A 19,942-nucleotide genomic window follows, 5' to 3' on the forward strand; every position below is an offset into this window, starting at 1 on the left:
GCGCCTGATTTAAATGTCACACCTGAACGCCCACATCCTTTTAATTATGTTTGAAATTATGAACATTGCTCAACATCATGAAAATTAAACCTTATTTTCAATAAGCAATCCTGAAAAATATTTGGGGGTGCTTAACTTTTTTCCAGGTGTATATAAGCGTATTTCAAACACTTTTTCCACCTATTCTTAAGTTATTAATGTCTTTTCTAAGCTGATGCAGCATTACCATTTTGTTTATGTTTGACATAAAAATTACATCAAAAACCTTAGCTGTTATAGAATTCCTTACTTTACTTGTTGAGTATCAAAATAAGAAAATAGTGTTATATTTCCCTCTTAATCTGTTTCTACTATGTACAAGAAGATAGTCTTGAATATCATCATTTCCTGCCTAGTTTATTACACACACACACAACAAAAAAAAAAGAACAAAAAAAAGCCACTCTTAACCATCAAAATTTATTCCACTTTGTTGGATAACACTCCAAAAACTAACTTTACAATAACAGTCTATCCTACTTACTTCAGCAAAGTAGCAAAAAATTATTCTGATACAATATTCTTTGCTATTTAATTTGTGGATACACAGAAAATACTACTAATATCTCATATCCTAGCTGGCCTGGTATTGAGTGAAAGGAATCTTCAGCACTGGAAATGGCAGGAAAAGTCTGGTTGACATATTATGACACATTCTTCTTTACTTTCACTTTTATGCTATTAGAATACTTTGTTTCAGTGTTTTGACAAATGTGCCTCACACTGATTATGCAGTTTAATACTTGATGCTTTGTTTGTTGAGAAACAATATACCAGAAAATACTCATCAGAATAATAATTTTCCTTCTTGGCTAACAACTACCATATCAAATCAGCCAGAATCAAACTACATGTAAAATGTACTTAGCATTAAAAAAACATCTTGTCTCATGTCCTGATACATTTCAAAGATTTTTCAACTATCACTGCAGGTTTTCAGTCTGAAGGGTGATATCTAGGTACTTTAGCTATTAGAATCATTATTTCCTAATAGATGTATAAAAATATATGTGCTTCTAAATTTCAAAAATTATTTTCAAAGTGTAGTTTATTCCACAGTAAAATATGGGAGCTCCTGAAACATGCTTTAAATAATTAATAACATAATTACCTAAGCCTTTCTGAATCAGAAGGATGAGGCATATGTCGAATGGAAGCTTCGAGCATTTGAGACTGGTAAAAACAATCTTTAGTGAGAGGAACTGGGCCTAAAGGAGCTACTCCAAGTAAGGGTGGTATGTGAGCTTCTGTGGTGACTGTTGTAATGCTGGTTGTTAATGTTCCTTGTGCCGGTTGAATAGACTTCCCTTGAAGACTCAAAGAGCTTGTTGTACCACTACTGCTATATAACTCTGTTAACAGGCAGGTAAAAACAGATTTATTACAACTTTAGACACGGAAACACACTGACATGGATAGGAATCTAAGAAATTTGACTGAAAGATGTTATTGTTCTTATATGTATCATAATAGCTCTTGGAGTAAAAATGTAGCATTTCTATTACAGGTTAACTCTTTCACTGCCACATTTACAGACTCTCCCAGCCCCAGGTTTATTTTTATATACACAATTAAAAACATATAGACACAAGTTTTAATACTTCATTACTTAACTAAAACATGAACTTGGTAAACTTTGGAAATTTAGAAGGGGTAAAAAATTCCCATTTTCCATGCTCTAAAAGGGGATAAAATGCATCCATGGCAATGAAGGAGTTAAAACCATTTTACCTTTATGACATAATGAACTTTTATTCCCCGACTACAAATAAGCTAAAATCTGTAAAACAACTGATGTTTTAATAAACACACACAAATAATACATGTTGACAGAGCTGTAGTGATAATTTTTTGTGCCCCAGACAAACCACGCCTTTGGCACCCTTTACAAAAATTTTAAAAAGTAAGAAAAGGATAATAATATTCTCAAATAATTTTATATATTTCAGAATTCTATATAAACAAAAATCCAAAAAAAGCACTATTTATAGAGTACAGAGTATGTAAGTACAAAAATAAAAACAACTAAATTCTATTTGTTCGCTGTGCTAAGAACATGTCAATTAAGTTATCAAAATTTAATAATTTCGCTGTTCACATTCTATGGAAAGAATTCCAAAGGAATTAAGTCGTTGTTGGCCTGTTGATGCTTGTCAATAATTCTCGAAGCTTTTAATTTACTAAAGCTTCGTTCTGCTATATAATTCAGCAATTTGTTATTTATGTGTACAATCCGGTGTACCATCTAGCAATAGTTCTAAATATTTTGCTTCATTTACTTCCTTGATTTTTATCATTCGAACTTTGTTAGCCATCAAGTTGAGTATCTCATTATGGATAGAAGGCAAAAAAAAAAATTTCTGTTTCAGTTTATGCTCAAATATATGATGTTTCAATATTAAGTCATACTCACTAAGAAGTTCTATTGTCAAAAGGAAGACTCCGTTAGATCTTTTGCTGAACTTTTCAAAGCTTACTTAAGGGTAAATTGTTTTTCATGCAATATAGTATAGTTTTCATAGAAGCCTTCAATATATATGTATCCACTTTTCATTTTCCTTTTTTTCTCATTCAAAAAATGATCATCAAGAATGTTTTTTCGACTGATGTTAGATACTTCAGTTTTCCATTGAATAAAAAACTCTAAATGCTGCTTATTATGTTCGTGTTCGTTGATTCTCTCATGTACATTTTTCCAATCATTAAATCCTATATTGGGATTAGCAAGTGCACTGACTTTTTATTGTTTTATTAGCATAAAAAATGCAAACAAAGCAAAGTAAAGAATTGTGCTTTTTAGGATAAATCAACCAGTGTCGCAATACCTTTTCACCGTTTGCGTTTCTTGAGAAATAATTCTTTACTAAATGAATGTCTGTCCTTCTCTTTTACTTTGTGAATGATCTGCATTGAGATCTTGAATCTATCATATTTTTAACATATATTCTCTCCTCGATCTATTCAAATCAGCCAATTAACAGGGTCGCTAAAGTTGATTGATTCAATTTGGTTCTCAACAATGTCTTTCTCAATTTCGATTGATAGAGGCCAATTAATACCGACTAATTCAGTTTAAGATTCATCAATATTATGTTGGTTTTCTGCCAATGGTGGTAGACTACAAGATTCTTCATTGTTGTTTATCGAATCGTCTTCCATTTCGTGCTGTTCAGTTGAAGAAAACCACAATTTCATAAATTTAGAAGACTGTTGAATCATCAATTCTTGCGCATTTCTTCTTTTTCTGTTTTGAAAGCCCGAGTTTTTTGGCTCATTTTGATATAGGGCCTATTATAAAATAATATATTAGTTTTTTGACACAAATGCATCACAACAAAGAAAAATTCTAACCTCCCAAAATGTCCACTGGTTGTGTTCTCATTTGTACTAAACACGCGTGCCCATTGGAAATCAACTTGCGATTGATACATTAGTGACAATAGCGCATTATAACATTTGACTGGTATCAAATGTCAATAATGTGACAAACGAACGTACAAGTTCACAGATTCATGATGGCGCAGCACCCTCACTCATTCAGCCCCTAGCAATTTGCCTAGGTTGCCTACCATATCACTATGGCTCTGCATGTGGGCCAGTTTTCAGATAGCTAATAATTACAGTAAATAGTTTAAAAATCACAATTAATATTGTATTCAAAAGCAATTAATTAATGTTTGCTCATGTGTTACAAAAAAACTCATGTTAAAATGTAAATGTAGCTCACTAAACTTCTCCATTTATTTTTTCTATTGGTTTTTAAAAGTACAGGAATCTCTTTGGCTTACCTCTATCAGTTGATAATAATGATGTTTGTGATGGTGGTAATAATCTCCTCTCCAGTCCTGCATTTAAAACTGCCTGTTGGGCCATAGTCTTTAGAGAAGACATAGACATAGATTCTAGTGATGGCTAAATTGGAGAAAAAGAAAAATCCTAAATTTTTTTAGTTTTAATTATTCTTCTTTTCCACCAGGACTAAAACCCGTTTCACCTAACCACAGTTTTGATTTTACATTTTTATTTACACACCTAACTCTTTGAACAACACCATTACATAAACTGTTTTCCATAGGTTTAACTAAATGGAATGCTATTTCGTATATTTTATAGCCACGAAAAGGTGAACTAGAGGGAAAACAAACATATTAATGTATAACTACAAAGTTACTTCTGTGTATACTATTCAGTGATGGTCTTTAGTGATCAAGAGATCAGCATGTTTGTTTAAGTATGCTAGTGTCATGGAAATAATATTTCTTGAGTGCATTAAAGTTAAGACATATATAGACAATGTTTTCATGTTGCCACCTTTACTACTGAATGGACAAATCTGGATTTAACATATGGATTATCGATTTCATCAAAGAGATAGACAAGAAGTATGTCTAGTTTGTTTTGTTTTAAAACGATAAAAACCCTATAATCGGAGTGCTTTCGATGGGTGGACCTTTCGTCTTCAGGGGCAAACTGTGAATATTTTGTTTTACATATTCACACAAAGACATTCTGCATTAGCTATTTGAGCTGACAAACTAGAGATTATGGAGCTATTAACAACTACCACCAACTTTTGGGCTACTAAAATCTAGTAGTGAAATATGATCTTCATTATGGTAACACATCCAAGGCCTTGAAATGAAGAGCACATTTTCATAATAACAAGATGGGGACAATGGATCTTCAAATTCAAAGACTGGCAAGCTAACCATTAGACCACACCCAGCCCTTCCTAACATGTTTAACATGCTAAATATAGTCTTTGAATCAATAAATCCTAACAGCTTAAAGCAAAGAACTGTTGTTTATCTTTAATTACCTGGGAACTATTTCTACAAACATTGTGTTTACCCTTTACATGTGGCTTTACTGGTCTACTACTTCACAACTTATAAAACGAAAGTAATAATGTAAGGATTGGCAAGCTATTTACATGCTTTAAAACTTAGAACTCAGTCGTATTGTGATGAAATGAATGTCGCACCATCACACTGATATTCTTTCTTCTTTTGATCTTATACAAAATACTTATACCAGTCAGAATTCACTTTGACTGGTTCATTGTTGCTGGCCAAGTATGACTAGACCTTCTGATAATAAACCAAATGTCCAAAAAACTTATGACAAACTCTACAAAGTTATAATTTTCCTATAGTGAAAATGTATTTCCTATAGGTGCTTACCTCCACTCACATAAATAGCTATTCTCGTTCAGTGCTGCTCTCTGTATGCAAAAAATTGTTTTTGCATGCCACAAGCATTGAGCTTCTATGTACATTACAATAAACTGGTTCAACTGAGTCTCGCATGTAAGTCATCAAGCAACAATCCTCCACTAATAAGAGGGTGACATACTCTCACAACACATGTGACTACCTCTATTCGATTCTACTGAACTATCACTTCGAGTTTTGGCAGAAAATGGAAGCACTGGTTTTCAGTGGGGAGGAAAGGTTGTGTGAGAGGAGATAAGCACCTATCAGAAATACATTTTCAGTTATAGGAAAAATTATAACTTCTGATACAGTACATTACCTCCACTCATATAAATAGCTAGTTTCCCACACTGAATAGGTGGAGGGACTGGTGTGAGGGAAAAACAAATCAGTATTCCTCGAAAGCATCCGAAGAACATCTTAAAAGAATAGATCCTCGCACTAGAGGATCATACATGGGAGACCTCATCACTTCTGTACCAGGTATACTCTTCGCCCAGGAGCACATCCAAATGGGATAGAACGATGGTTGGATTGGGATCCGAACCACAATATATTGGAATATCAATTCCATAGAGTACATTAATGCAGTTGAGAGTAAAAATATGTGCAGCTAGGTGTAGAATATCTAGGGTGTGATGGATCACATACGGCCGGAAAGTCAACTGCACAAAAACCCAGGCCACCAGGAACCGACATCCATGCGGAGGTAGGATGAGAATCATACCTTTGATAAGTCAATTATAATTCAAAACCCAGGCACCAGGAGCTGAGGTCCATGTGGGGGTAGGAAAGAGAATCATACCGTCTTCATCTCAAGTTCAGCAGAATCGGGGGAATTTTTTTACCCCCTGATTTATGAATGGGCACATGATAGCAATGTGAACGTTTGATTGACTGATACAGGAATCTGAAATCAAGACGATCAGTATTGTAAAGATATCTCTGTAATAGAAACTATCTCACTCAAAACCAATCCAACAGGAACTGCCCCAAGTGAAATAACATCCTTGGTATAGAGTAAGAGGAAGAACCATATTAATCTGCAAGTACCTACCCATCATGACCCATAACACGGATGGAGGAACAAGAAGTAGTGAGGAAACAGACATACCTGTAATACATGTGTGAGGACATATGTTGATTGGTTCAGCTCTGAATCCAAAACCCAGCCACTGGGAACCGACATGGAGGTAGGATGAGGGATCCCACCCAAAGGGGTGAGCTGCAATTGGCTCACTCCAAAGCTACAGATTGGAAGACATCTCGACACCAGCAGAACACCACTGCCCTACTCTCAACTGAATGGTTTTATCATTATATGTATATTGTATCATTAGCACATTCAGCAGCTTGGAAATGGAAAGTGGTAAGGACTGCCATACTCCACTGGAAGAAAAGGGGTGGGGGGGGGTGGAGAGTCTGGAGGAATAGCAACACCAGAGGCAGAGCAATGGGTGACCATGAAAACTCTATTTTCAAAAGTAGCCCACACTTGATTTATTCAATCTAAGGCATGATACATATGAGCAACTATCCCCTTCTGCTTTACCCATGAAATCCGTGGGTGAGTATGGTCCAGAATGGGCATATTAATGAAGCAAATATATCACAAGGACAAAATAACAAGCAATCTTGTGGAACACCCCATCTCAACAGTATGCAATTATTGGCCATGGAAATTATAATTATTATGTCATCATGGCCTTACAGTGCAGATTTGTCTAGTTTATGTATACCTGGACATGCACCACTCACCACAGAGCAGAATCCATAAAGAAAAAACAAAAAGAATAATTATATATACAAAAAAGGCATTTTACCCAGTCACAGTCTCATCAAAGAGTGAAAGATGGTACCCAGACGAGGAAGAAAGCCACCTGAAGCAGATAATGGGAGATAAATGTATGAGGTGTAGTCCCATGCTTGACAGAAGAAGTACCTCCAACGTACAAAGAGGGTGAGATGCAGGTAAAAAGAAAAGTGTCTAATCAGAGAGAAAACACCAGAAATTGATTATGGGGAAAAAGGAGACAAGTAAAAAAAGGCTAATTGAATCAAAAGCTGAATCCAAAGAAACAATCACAAACAGAGGAGTGGTGCCAGAGAATGAAGCAGCAGGAAAAGGAACCAATGAAAAGAAGTCTTAAAGGTAATGAAGAAACTCTGAGCAGGTACGTGACATAGAAGGCCAACCAAATCCAACAGGGATTAAAGGTAGGAGATGTAAGGAAACGAAAATTAAGAAAAAAAAGAACATGCCTCATGAGCTGCCAAAGTGGAGGGTAGGAAAAATCAATCAAGAACAAAAATGACAGATTGAGCTGAAGCAGCTGAGAAAACCAGATCAGTGTCAGCCAGAAGGAGCAATCAGAAAGGCCTGACACAGATTGGCAAGGAAAAAAGGAACTTCACTGCAGATGATGATGAATGGGATGAGAAAATAAATGTATAAATATGTCCCAATCCTCTCTGAATGCATTGACAGTGAAGGCAAATGGATGAGGAAATGGAGATAAAGACATAGAGATATGAAAGAAGCTCTAAGAGCAAGGGGTGAAACTAGTACCAAACCCCCATGGTGAACAAATTTAAGACAGTGCCACGAAGGATAAAAAATAGGAATGTCTGCATAAGATTACATAACATCGACCATGGGCATCCTCAGTCCTGGAGACAAACCCATCATAATGTGATAAAATACAATATAGGAAAAATGGGAAAAACCAAGAAGTGAAAGAGGTGGGACAGATCAATCATAGAACTCCAATCTGCATGGAGAATATATGACTAATGGAGGAATGCTTAGATGTAGGACAGGTAAATTATGGGAAGGTGCCAGACATGAAACACGAATAAAGAAATGAAGTATATGGTGACCAATACCAGAAGAAGAGGTGATAGGGGAAGACAAAGGCTGGAAAACGTGGCTAGGGAGAAAGGAGTAGGATTAACAGAGTCTGCCAACAAAAAACAATCTACCTGATGGTAAGCTAAGGCAAAATGAAACAAAACCCGTGGAGGATGAGGAATGCCAGCACTATCTCTCAAAAGAAAGATAAAAAGGCCCGTCTGAACTAAAAATAAAATGTTTGAAAAAGGAAGGGAAAAAAGGGCTGAGGTAGGCCTAGCAGACTACACAGTAGAGGCCTGGGAAGGCCAATTCATAATCAGGTGGAGGAAAATTATCAAAATAAATATCTTCCCAAACGAGTTTGGCAGTTTGAGGAGGAAGGCAAGCAATAGTGTGAGAAGGTTTGGCAGACCCCAGACTCAGGGGTCCTTAAAATCAAAATTAATTGTAAGAAGTATATAATTTAATTAATTTACGAAAATGAAAAATTTAGTAGATGGTATTTATTAAAGAAACGATGTATTTAACCTAAATTATGATTTACCAGAAAGATGAATGACAGCTAAGCCTAAAATTACAAAAACACTTTAAGCCAAAACTAACATTGTAAGACAAAAGTATATCACTAAATGTTAATTAAAAAACCCTAATCTTACAAGAAGTAGGTACAAATCTAACTAAATATATGTTGTAGAAACCAAATAACTTCAAATAATAATATGAATATCAAAATATTCAAAAAACTATAACAGTATAACAGCTTATCTGTCCAAAGTCAGCAGACCCAAGTATATGGGCCACCAAACTTGAGGCCCAATGAAGGTCAAATCATAGTACGATCAATCTCCCAGTGTATTAAAGCTTATAATTCCTTCATCGAGTACTGGCACCTGACCCTAGGCAATTGTACTGGAAGTGAATGAAAACATTTTCAAAGTGGAAACAGAAGCTTTGGTAAAAATAAATAAATAATATAAAAATGAAGTAGCAATAAAGGTAATTTATCACTTAAAATAGGTAAAGTGAAGGAGAAAAAAAGAAAAAAGAAACTATCTCCACTTTGTATGAAATAAAAAAAAAATAAAGACGGGACATTGTGTCACACTGTTATTGATGGAAGGTTGTCACATGATGATTTACATGCGAGATGTATTTGAACCAGTTTATTGTAAGATATGTGGGAGCTCAAGGCTTTTGGCATGCAAAAACATTTTTTTTTGCATATAGAGGGCAGCATTGAACAAGAATAGCTATTTATGTGAGAAGAGGTAATGTTCTGTATCAGAAAGAAGTATTTTATATACTAATATAACCATTTTAGACTTTCCATCTTTAACTACTTTTGTGACCTTTTTCCTGCCATACAGATACACGAGAATACAAATAATTTAGAGAGGTAAAATTCATCTTACACTAAAAAGTTAAGGAAGTACTCTATAACATCTACTAAACAACAAAATACAACTTTACCAATTTTAGAAATGGTGACCAAATATCCAACTATATTAATGTTTTTTCTCTTGAGAACAGTAACAACATTTCCATTCATAGTAAAAATCATTCAGATGCAAGAAACACTGCATTGGGATGTAAAAATTACACTTTTTGTAGCCTTTCAGCATTATCTATGTTAACAGAAAACTGCTTTTTTTGTACATAAAAACTTTAAAATTATACAACTACCTTTGATGGTAATGGTCCATTCATTAAAATCGTGCTTGAGGAATGCTGTGGTAAAGTACCACTGACTTGAACACTAAGGTTAGAAGAATCACTATTGTTAGTCAAGGTTACTGTGCAAGACTGAGTAAGATCTTCAGATGCAGCAATGTAGAGGGGGGTACTGGACGGCAAAATGCCGGGCACGCTGCTAGAAGGGAAATTGGCAAGAACAGCTGCTGTCAATGAAGAGTTGTTGACTGTGGAGGGTGTTGTGGGTTGAGAAGAGTTTGAGGCAGCAGATGGTGAAGACTGGCTAGCTGGAGATGCTGGTGGGGTTGAACTAGGTGGTGGATGTGATGAACTGCTGTTGGACAAGATGCTATTGCTTGATAGTAATTCCACAGAGTTGACCAGTTTACTCTCTGGACCATTGTGTGCTTGATAAAACAATATAGTAATTTACAAAACTGAAATCCTTGTTTAATTTATACCTGCTATCTTTTAAAAAAATACAATTCCAAAACAAGAGGTGGTTTTGGAAAAGTGGTGAAGGCCACAAGTCTAAAAACATATAGTACCAGTTACTTAACTAATTAAAATTAATCCCAAATCCTTTAAACACACACTATAGACACACCACAGTCCCTGCCTTACCATTTAAGCAGCTTATGCATTGCTTGCAGATTCTCGAATATGTTTTGCACATCACTGATATACATAAAAAGATCTTTTGTCACCCAAGCAACACCTTTTAACACTTTGTTCACAGTGCAAACTTCAACAAAAAGCTAATATTTCAACGAGGATTTTGCAAACATGCTTGCATTTCAATAAAAATCTCTCTGAATTTCACCTACAGTTAGAATGACAAAGTTATCATCATATATTTTATTGCTACAGACTGTGAATGCCTTGTATCAATATGGCATCCTATTTTTTAAGTGTAGAATAAAAATGCAAACAATTCACATTTACAATTAAAAAAATACTGACAAAAACTTGTACATTCCTCATCACCTGCCATTCTTTGTTTTCAATCATGAATGAGTGCAGTGGGGAATGATCGACACAATAATAAACAGTTCTGAGGTCAGAATGTTAACTGAACTTCAATAACTCTTCAGGTTGATTGCACTTTGATTTTCAGAGTTAAAAAATATTTTCAAAAAATGCATAACTCATTGTAAACTCGTAAAATAGTGACCAAAAGCATATATTTTATGGCTGAATCATAAAATTGGCAGCTATGTATAAATGAAGTCTTTCTATATACTTATAACAATGAACAGGTCTCTCATTTTATTACACCATAAGCATGCAGTTTTCTTGAATGACACAATAAAAACTTTTTATAAAAGGTCAGTTTTCAAGATCAAACAAATCCCAGTGATTACAAAACATTTTACTTCATCTTTAAAAAAAACATTTCCCCTAGAATGTGTGTAATCAATAACTACCCAGAGTGAAAAACAGTATTTTTGTACATACTATTTAGTGATGGCCTTTAGTGATCGAATAATCAGCATGATTGTTAAATACACTATTGTCATGGAAGTAATACTTATTGAGTGCATTAAAATAAGTACATTTATAGACAATGTTTCAACCATTAATAATCATTATGTATCTGAAGACTTCTGCTGAAAGCACATACACTTAAAAATATTTAATGTATTTATTCAAAGTTGTGAGATTTAGTTTCATTTAAATTATACCAGTTTGTGAGAAATGAGAATATGTTTTCCATTATAAAAACATTATTGACATTTAAGAGCAATGAATGTTGGAATGTCATTTTGCAGATTGACAAAACTGTTGATTATTTACCATCTATATCAACTAAGATAAATCAAAATGGTAACGTTTAACCTTTTTTAGTTTATTGGTACTTTACGACTGCTGAGCTAACAATATACCTTATATAAATTATAACACTTGGCATCTCTTATAATTATATCTTAAATATAAATGTGAAATTTGGAATGGGAATTGCTGAAAAAAAAAGAGGCAAAAGTCTTTAAAACATTACATTATTTTTTTTTTTTATCTAGAGATAGAAGTTGGCAAAGTAGGCTATAAATTATAGAAAATACAGAACTTTTTTATCCCAAGACTGTGAATATTAGATACATACTGAACCACAATTAGAGAGAAAAACCCTCTAACTGACTAAACTAGACATAATACTGGATAATGAAAAACCAACAAAACTTTTTATATTTATCACTTCTGTATTTTTGTGTTGATAATTGGGATTTGTTAAACTCTAGAAATATTTGGAAATGTCCTATTTTTTTCTACATATTACTTAAATGTCTATGCTTGCCTCTTCTAACCATATGAAATCACACAGCACTGTGGATCATTACAAAGGAATTGCAAAGATAGAATGACCCAAAAGCTTGAACATTTTCTATGAGTGATCTTTTCTCTTTTGGAACTTAAACTTTTTAATTTTGTTTTCACATTTTACCTGTTTATTACTTTTATGGGAAAAGAATTATGACATATTTAAAAACTTAGTGATGTCATGGTTAGTAGCCTATATAATCACCTGAATTTAATTATCACATACAGTTCTTCCCCTGAAAATGGAAGCAGATTATCAGCCAAATGTAAGATATAAACTTATTGCAATTAAACATATGTGATTGTATAGGCTACTAACCATAATAATGACTGATATTCAACTGCCATAACATCACTGTAAGTAGCCAAAAACTTACTTTTGATTGAAGAACTGTTTTGGCTAGCTGCTGCAGCTGCAACAGCATATGGCGTTGTTGGTGGGGTGACAACAATATGATTCATATGAGAATTCATAGATGGAGAACTGCAACTACTGCTCTGGGAAGAAGTACTGGAAATACAAACAAGCAAAATTTGAGCAATGCATTAAAAAAATACATGATCAATTTATACACCTGAATAGAAGTTTTATAATTACAATTTTTAGATACTTATTCATGTTCAAACCAGTGCGAGTGTCTTAACACTTTAGAAATCTTTTTTTTTTTTTCAAATATGTTTACCGATCTAGCAGATAGCATAATAAGCTTAACCCTTTTACACTGAGTAGGTCAAAGTGTGCATATCCCAACCTTTTACAGAGTTACATTTAAAATATAATTAAAACTATTTTATTATCAGTGTATACAAATAAACTTGACTTCAAAATATATTTAACACATCAGATATTAATATTACATAAATTTTAAGTTCTTAATTTTATAAGTATGAAAATTGTGACATTTGCTCTATAGGTCTTCCTTCTTTAATTTATTTGTTACCCATCTGAGAAGTACAAAATTCAACATAAATTACTTTTATAATATTTTCATCACTGAGGCAAAGCAGAATTTTTACAGCCTGTAATCTTATTTAGTTATAGAGACTCTTCTTGCCACACCCACCTGTCACATACTCTCTTTCACAAATTGCCAATAGTTCTTTTTGACATTCAATACTATATTACTTTTAACCAATAGAAAGCCAAAGTTTTAATCTATCAAATGACATGTTATATTACATTATTTTCTGTACAGAGAATTGTCCATTTCACTTTCAGTTCAAACTTCATTCCCACAGGAAGCACACTGAAGAGCTTAGCTAAATTTTTAATAGCTCTTATCACATAGTTATAAAGCCAGAAAAATGTGATAGTTATGGGACATTATCTGCTTTTTATGTGTTATTATTCTATGTTCTTAGGTGTATTATTTAATTTAATAAAAAATTATTTAGTGTGGTAATACCATTAGTGTAAAAAGTTGACGGCAAAAAAAAAGACCCAGGTAAGTAGTATATTTCTTATTTTTCATGGGTATTCTTTATCTATTATTATAAAAGTAACTAAAATGTAAAAATTTGAAACTTACTAGTTTACATTAGGTAAAATAATGAACAATAATGTTCCAAGCAGTATGTTCACAAGAAGCTTGCGAATTACGGAATTCGTTTGGGTAATGAAAACTACACATTCACTGAGTGATTTACAACTTGTGTGGTGATTATTAGTTAAACACAGTTCAAAGGGCAATAAAACAATGAAATTTAGGTAGACACAGATGTATATTTTACAAGCTTTAAGCTGTTGTGGTTTCCTTTACAATATGCAGTCATTCCAGGAAGAAAAAGGGTAACTTAGAATTATTTCTTTTTTTATGGTGGTTATAAGGTCGGTCAAATGTACTGACCCTATATAGAGTTATAGTAAAGAAAATAACAGATAAAGTTTTCTGTAAAAATTTATATATATATATATATTACTTTAAGAGGTTTTAGGGATTATACAAATGAAATCTGAAAATTTTCAGGTAAAGAAAAGTATTTTCAATCTTAACATGAAAATTGCTTCACACTCAGAGCAGCTAACATTCTAACACCATATAATTACAGACAAATTTTAGTAAAAATACTTCATCAAAAATTCTGATTTTTCTGTTTACAAGACTTATAATGCTCACTAAAAGCTTGCATGATTTCATGAAGATACATTAAGTACTTTTAGTCACAGTATGTATACCACCACCATGGTTTCATGAAGATTTAAGATATATTCCTCATGTTGAACAAGATCGAAAAAGATGATCAAATTAATTCAGACCTTGTTAAGAAGAAATTGGGAAGTTTAGAGAATGATAAAGCTACTGGGCCATATAATATTTCCCCAAGGGTTTTTAAGGAGGTTAAAGATTGGATATGTGAGCCACTTGCTAATATCTTTTGTAAGTCCATGAATAGTGGGCAGGTACCAGAGGAATGGAAATTGGCTAATGTTACTTCTCTTTTCAAAGGAGGTGATAAAATTTCTCCTAGTAATTATAGACCTATTAGTCTTATATCAGTGATGGGAAGAGTTTTTTTTAAAGCCTTATAAAAGATTTTTTGTAAAGTCATTTAACAAATTTTGATGGATAGCCAGCATGGTTTCACTAGTGGAAAAATCTTGCCTTAATAATCTTTTGATGTTCTCTAAAGAGGTTACCACTTTTGTAGACTGAACTCCATTTATAACAGCCATCTGCTCTATTTTTGACTTACATCAATGGCATAGATGAAGGATGATATTAAGGTCTTGGGTGTTGCTAGCTGTGAGAAGGATTTTGCTGCTTTACAAAATGACTTAGTGAGTTTGGCAAATAAATGGCAAATGGAATTTAAATATAATAAATGCAACATAGTACATGTGGGTTATCATAATTTGAATTATAAATGGAATTTAGATGGGAAAAGCCTTAATAGTGTTATTAAAGAAAGGGATCTTGGTGTAGTGGTTGATCAGTCTCTTATGCCATTCAAGCAGCATGCTGTTGCTAGTGGTAGGGCAAATAGGAGTTTAGGTTGTATCTACAGAAATATTGAATACAAATCTAAAGTGGTTATAATTTCATTGTATAGGTCACTAGTTAGGCCACATTTGGCTCCTTACCTTAGGAAGGACATTGAATTGTTGGAAATGGTTCAGAGGAGGGTTACTAGAATGGTGCCTGGGATGGAGGGGTTGTCATGTGAGGAGAAGTTAAGATCTCTGAAACTGTTTTCTCTTGAAAAAGAAAAGTTAAAGAGGAGCTGACTGAGGTGTTGAAGATTGTTATGGGAATTGTTAGTGTTGATGCATCATCTTTTTCTTCATACTGAATTGTGAGAATGGTAGGAGTAGGAGTCATCTTCAGCTAAGACAGTTTTAATTTTCTAAAAGAGTGGTTGGATCTCTGAAATTGTTTATTCTTGATTGAGATGTTGAAGATTGTTAAAGGAATTGTTAGTGTTGATGCACCATCTTTTTTATCATACTTAATGGTGAGAATGGTAGGAGTAAGAGTCATCTTCAGCTAAGACAGTTATATTTTTCTAACAGGGTGATTGGTCTTTGAATGTGTTGCCTTCAGATGTCGTGAAGGCAGTAAATTTACATGAGTTTAAGAGAAAGCTTGATAACTATACGAATGAAAAGGGCTGGCTTTGAGGTTCTTTTTTTTTTATATATATAATAGTTTTAGTTTAGTTTACAGGATGGGACAGCCTCTTGTTGTTGCTAAACATTATGTTATGGTTACATGGTGGTTACGCGGTCCTGAGCCTGCTGCAATAGGGTTAATAAGTCACATAATTTAACTTTGCTGTATTGATAATGTGGTAAATGTCAGAATGAAATGCTCTTAATTCAGACACTCAAAGTAGTGCTTCTTGCACATATATTGTGCAAGTAGTCAAATAATATGCTTGATAAGTCCTATAATAAATCTGTGTCAATACTGATCCAATGGTAACAGTGAAACATCCATATATTCAACTAGAGGGGGCACTCAGTACAGAAACAGCCTCCACCATGCAATAATCATCATATTCGGCTCTCAAAAAATACAAAAATGTGTCAATATGTTCGTTGTTATCACGGACATGGACCATTTTTGGCAGAACAATGAAGAATAATATTCTACATATGTTCACCAAGTTTCATCAAAATCAAATAATTATAGAGCACAAATAGTGTGAAAAATCTGTCCCCTTGTTAACTCTTTCAACCCGGGCTTGGGCCCGACCTCACAATCATTTTGTGCTTGTTATAGTTTTCATGCTATAACTTTTAAATTAGTAAGCAAGTGTTAACGAAATTTGGCAGTTTATCAGTAAACATTACAATGCTTTCATATGCAAAATATTTTAATTTTTTTATTAAGTCTTAAGATTTGTAAAGCAATGTTTCTCTCATGCCTTTTTTTTTTTCTTTTCACATCTTGCCTATCTATCATACAAAGTAATTTTCATTTTCAAATTAAAAATACTTTTCAGCATCAGAAAATTTTCATATTTCACATGCGAAATCTTTATAATGTCTGGATAGTTATCAAACATTTATATTTTATCTGTTATTTTCAGTAGTTAATCTCTGTACAGGTTCGGTAGATTTGACCGATCTTGCAACCACCTTATGAAATTAGGAAATAAACATAAATTATGCTTCTTTCATTCTAGAATGAACACAAATCATAACAGGAAAACATAAATGTTTAGACGAAATAGCTTAAATTTCATAATATTTATGTTTATTAATATTTTTATTATATTGACCTTTCACCCATGCCTAGCTAACAATACAGAAGTCTGTGCAAAGTAACTTGTCTTTGCTGTGTTTTAGTCAACTAGCTAACAATACAGAAGTTAAAATGACGCGGCTCATGTGCACTCACGTTACCTTATCAAATAACATAAAGGTGCCCTTTGGTCTGTACAAAGCAACTTGTCTTTGCTATGTTTTAGTCGACTAGCATTTTGTAAAATACAGTCACATTTCAATTATTATACATTATATATGTATATAGATTATTGCTATTTTGAAATAAGTTCTTAAAGTTATTTTTCCTAAAACAGGGAACAGTAAATAAAGAAGTAAAGCAAACAATTAACTCTTCTAGTTACAACCTTTGCACTTGGTTTCTGCTTGATGTAGGTTGCTAAGCCTTTAAAAATTTTGCACATGGAGGATATGAAACAAAATATTTTTTTTAGGTTTTATATATACATTTGAATAACTAAAAAATTATAAATTACTACATGAATACCATAGAATTCTACTATAATTTATCAAGCTTAGTAACTAAGCTGTAATTGGGTCTAAAAAAAAATATGAAATTTTGAGGTGACAAAAGACACAACCTACCTTATTGAAATCTTGATTCAAAAGAACAAAATTGTGGAAGGAACATTAGAAAGACTGAGAAAACCACTAGTGGACATTGTGAGCTTCCGATTGGTTATTCATGTATTATATAGAAGTAAGTATATATAAGGGAGCATTTCCAAAAATGGAAAGAGATTGAGTTTCTAATTTGTATGAAACTATAGGCTTAGTATTTTGACTTGACAAACATCTAATTTGAACCAGTGCTGCATTCAACATACCACAAGACACACAAAAATCAATGTTTGTGTTTTTTTATATTTACTTTTAGATTAACAAATTGAGTAAAATATAGTACTAAAATTTGAATTATAATCTACAGTTTGGTACCAAAGTTATTGATACAAATTCATGAAATAGTAGTTCAGTAAAATTTTGAATGTGAATCAACAAACGAGATGACATGGCCTTTCATCTGTGACCTGTCTCAAAAGGGTCAATGGTGTTGAAATGTACATTATTTCAAGCAAAATGTCTAAATGGAAAAAGCATATGAAAATGAATTTACAAGTTTTTTTATTTACTTCACAAATTTCAAACTATTTATTACAACTAATCTTCAATTCTAATAAAAGTCACCAGGTTTGTCAGCAGCTTTACTTAAAATTTCTAAGAGTATATATATATATATATATATAGCTGCAAGTCTGCAGTATGGCTTAAAATAACTTTACAAATATTAAAGCCATCATATCTGACTGTAGGAGCTTGCCTATTCTCTTGACTGTAATGGCAAAACTTTGAAGGCAGGTCCATCCCCCCCCCCCCCAGAAAAACTTATGTCGCCACCCAAGAGAAGAATCTTCATATCATTTCTAGAAGATTTTTTTACTATTTATTTCTTATAAAAATGCTCCTAATTGTATCTTTTATTGCATATGTAATGATCAACTCTCCAGCCTTAAAAAAGAAATGACAACTTTAAATTCATTATGATAAAGAAGACCCACATTATGTTGGTTAAATTATTTAAAATCTATCATCTCCCGACTCAACGCACATGTTTTCATCAAATGCGTTTCAAATCTCAGCATTTACACTGTGTCACTTTTGACATTTGTCTAAAATCATGAAATATTAGCTTTTACTGTCAATAAAGATGTATACACTCCCGTTATAGATGTAATGGGCAGTCAGTTACGAGAATTGCTCACCTTCGTGATTCTTGTTTTTCAATCACTTGCTTCCTACTCAAAAATTCCAAATATCTAGTTTTCTCATTCAGAAACAATCCAACCAATCGACAATCACATTTGTTGAGCTACAACTAACTTTACATAACTTCTTGGAACTATGTATATTCATAAGTAACGAGACTGTCAAATGACAAAATGGAATGTTCCATAGCTATCCAACAGGTTAGTTATTTTGTAAATACTTGTATATACCGTACCTGTTTACCACTTTCAACGAACAGTGACATCTCTGAAAGTGACATGTGCAATTCAAACAAGTGGAAAACTCCCCTATTGGAAAATAATAGTACATTCCAAATTTCCAATCGCTCTGTTGTCATGCCCTCTTCGGCTACCTTCCCAAATAATGAGAGATAAAACACATTGCGGTATTAACAGTGAGCCACATGGCGTATAATCCTGAGAACTTTGCAGGAAAATCCACGTAGATCTCTAGCAAGCACATAGTGTGTATTAGCTCTGTGCATAGGTTGCTGTTATCGCTGTTTGCTAATGTATGGTCCGAGGAACTTCAGGATGTACAGAGCACTGTGTATCAACTTGTGTAAGTAAATGAGAAGCAGACAAATATTGTTTTAACTGATCATAATTTATTCCATGGGGAATAATGTTTTGTTTTTTGTGTCATAAGAAAAAGGAAAAAGTACAGGGTCATGATTGTAAACATACTTGCAAATCAGAAGATTGTTGTTGTGAATAAAGAGATCTGGGTGGAATTATCTTTAATTTCTCAGCAATTGGTTTTTCTTTGATCGGAAAATTTGACAAATTCTATCGATTCCGACTACTGAACCGATTATCTGTGAAACACTGAACAAACTGTCTTTTACATCTATGTACCTATCAAATGTAAGGTTAAATAAGGTATTCCTAATAGCACAAAAAACATAATACATCATTGGACAAACAATTCTACAACTTTAAGGATGAAGAAATGCTACTGAAAATAAAAGCTCTAGATTTTAGCATCAAAAGCTTCTTACCTTGTTCTTGTTGTGGGTAATTTATTCAATCTACTATCATTTGAAATTTAAGCCTCTTCTTAGAGCTCAGTTTTCTTAAGACAAAGTACTGTACAAGTATCATTCTACCAGTTCACCTTTGTATGCTACCCTCTAACTCTTCTTTATTTTAAAGAGAAAACAATTTCATGAATCTTAACCTCTCTTTGTATGACAGTCTTTCCAGCACAGGTATCATCTTAATAGCCCTCATCTGAACCTTTTCCAACACTTCAACATCCTTCATAAAGTAAGAAACACAAGGCTCACCACAGCCAACATCATCTAAT

At 33.2% G+C, this 19,942-nt stretch overlaps 1 pseudogene; it reads right to left on the minus strand.

Moving 5' to 3' along the window:
- Positions 1–19,942, minus strand: part of LOC106469595 — a 100,506-nt pseudogene that overhangs the window by 15,472 nt on the left and 65,092 nt on the right.

Source organism: Limulus polyphemus, unplaced genomic scaffold (genome assembly GCF_000517525.1).
Source record: "Limulus polyphemus unplaced genomic scaffold, Limulus_polyphemus-2.1.2 Scaffold3564, whole genome shotgun sequence".
NCBI lineage: Eukaryota > Metazoa > Arthropoda > Merostomata > Xiphosura > Limulidae > Limulus > Limulus polyphemus.